This window comes from Cyprinodon variegatus, unplaced genomic scaffold (assembly GCF_000732505.1).
Source record: "Cyprinodon variegatus isolate N-32 unplaced genomic scaffold, C_variegatus-1.0 Scaffold501, whole genome shotgun sequence".
NCBI lineage: Eukaryota > Metazoa > Chordata > Actinopteri > Cyprinodontiformes > Cyprinodontidae > Cyprinodon > Cyprinodon variegatus.
Window position 1 is genome coordinate 474489 of NW_015150954.1, and position 2787 is coordinate 477275.

At 36.5% G+C, this 2787-nt stretch overlaps 1 pseudogene; it reads left to right on the plus strand.

Annotated features, from left to right (window-relative positions):
• Window positions 1-2787, plus strand: part of LOC107094686 — a 25804-nt pseudogene that overhangs the window by 17923 nt on the left and 5094 nt on the right.

Here is a 2787-nt window from a genome sequence, read left to right on the forward strand (position 1 = left end):
TTTCGCATTTAACACTGGTTTATTCATTCATTTAGAGATGTTTTACTCATATCTCTTACCATAAATAGGTTATAGCCAATAAAAATGTTCTCATTTATCCCTTGGTTTGCACATTTTATATAAAAAAAAAAAACAGCAAAAGAAACTCCAGCTCTCAGTAATGTCCATCAACATTGGACCTTAATGTTTAGCAGAAGTCTGGAACCAACATTAGAAACAATGAAAGCATTAAATAAAAAACCCCAACCAACTTTCAGATGGAAAAACATTATCTACTGCACAAAAGCTAGGTATTATTATCATTCCTCTATGCATTTTTTTTTTTATTCCTCCCTTGCTGTGCAACACCACACACTGCTGCTCCAGCAGCAGCTTGTAAGCTTTGCTTATTGAATATCCTGATAAGCTAAGATGCTGATATTATCATGTTGGCTATCAAAAGCCAGCAAACCGACCATTTGCTGTGCTAAATATAAATGAAACGGTAGCATATGGTAACTTTCTAACTTAATTTCTACCAACGATGTATAAGCTGTTACCATCATTAACCAAACCCAAACTCTTAACCTTAGCAATGCTTTTACTTTGAGAACTATATGAGCTTTATTTTGTTATTTTAATTACTTTTGGAGGCTGTTTCAAGAATGTGATGTTTAAAATGTTTGTTTACTATGAGTAAACTTTATTCTAAGTCCATCTCACTGACTGATTCTGGGTTTTGGGGGGATAGCTAAAAATGTCTAGTAAGAATCTAACACCCATATGACTGAGTTGTCAGTCTACTCTCCTGCTAAACTTAAGTTATTTTAGCTCATTATAGAAATAAAAAAAATAATAATAATGAAGTCTGATCATAATAAAAATGTAGTAATTAAAATGCTAATTTAATTAAATGTAATAGAAAAACATATGAATAATTAAAGTAGTAAGAATATATAGAAATCATCATTAACTTACTGTGTCTTTTTATTTTACATCCTTTTTATTGTAGTCTTTTGGATACTAAATATCAGTGACTCAGTGACCTAATGTTTAAATAAAATTACTGAACTAGAACCTACAAATAATTGTAATAATGTATTTTCTACTCTGGTTTTCCGATCAGCAAATTTTATAGTGCCAAAAAAAAAAAAAAATAAAATAAAACATTTCCTTCCGAAAGGGCTTCTGCTGCTCTCCGACATTAAGAAAATACTCATGTTTTCAAACCACCTGTTTGGATCTTATGCAAACTCTGAAGAGCTGCACGTATTGTGTGTTTTTATTTCAGTTCACTGAGCCTCTGTTTAAGTTTGCATGCAGGGTTTTTCTTTCAGTTTGCATGTCCTCAGTGCTGAAGCAGCTGCGCTTGGTTTTGTTTCATCAAACCCCATAATTCAGCATCTAAATGGTGTAATCTGCCATTATTTCCCCCCTCTGACCCTTGTCTTTAATTTCTTAACTTGCATTTCCTGTGAATAATCATTCAGGAATACCTGCCTTCAAGGTTAGATTTACCAATATGCCAGTGTTCCCATTTAATTATGTCAGCAATGACTACTATTCCTGACCTCCTTCCTAGTTAATGTCATTTCCTAGTTAAAGTAATCCCATCCCTCGCTCAATCTTCCAAAAAGTTCTACCAGTAATATGAAGGGGCAGTGGCTTAGCAGGCTTCATGCAGATCTGCTTCACACACACTTCTTCTAGGGTTTATGGGTGTTGCTCCATGTTTAGATACTTGTATAGTGGGACTTGAATTAAAGCACTTAATGACATTTTTTTTTATATTGTGCTGTGTGTCAAGGTGTTTATGGCGATGTGATGAGAGTGAAGATCCTGTTCAACAAGAAGGAAAACGCTCTGGTCCAGATGAGCGACAGTACCCAGGCGCAGCTAGGTAACATTCTGTCCATGTTCAGTGTGGTCCACGGTGTTGTCTTTATATGTAAAACCACCTCTGACCAGATCTTCATAATAAAAATGTGGTTGAGAAGACTACACAGGATAATCTTTAAAGGTTAGAGATTTTGAAGCAATATTTTTAGGATTTTCTATCCAAAGCAGATATTCGACAAGTAGATGTTGTTATTATTATTATTATTATTATTGGATAAGAAGATAAAAAAAGAAGGGCAGAACATGAAATGAATCCATTTAAAAGCGTTGACTAGAACCTTTATTTTGCAGCTATGAGCCACCTGAACGGCCAGAGGCTGCACGGAAGTCCTCTTCGGATTACACTTTCCAAACACACCAGCGTCCAGCTTCCTCGTGAAGGCCATGAGGACCAGGGCCTTACCAAAGACTACAGCAACTCCCCCTTACACCGCTTCAAGAAGCCCGGGTCTAAAAACTATTCCAACATCTTTCCACCTTCTGCCACTTTGCACCTTTCCAACATCCCGTACGTCTCTTGAATATGAACATAATCACCTCATGTAGCCTTAAAGGTATAGTGGAGGATTTTTGCAAATTTAGAAAAGACCCGCCCTCTCCTCTTACAACCCCGTACCCGCTTCCCTAAAGGGAACAGATATTAAACATGTGTGAGAGCATGCACGAGCCCATTTCTCCTAGTGTACGCTATGTTTAAACGCTGCTGTTTGCATCACTCAGACATAGTGGGAAAAACTACAAATCTTTTGCAAAATAAGCTTGTCTAACTCACAGCCGGTAAGTGAAAACGGGGACGAGCACGTAGGACGGCCTTACGTAATCATATCACCAGAATGATTGACAATTAGGAGGACCACTTATTTTGATGATCTACCTGTAAAAAGAACTTCCTCCACTATACTTTTAAAC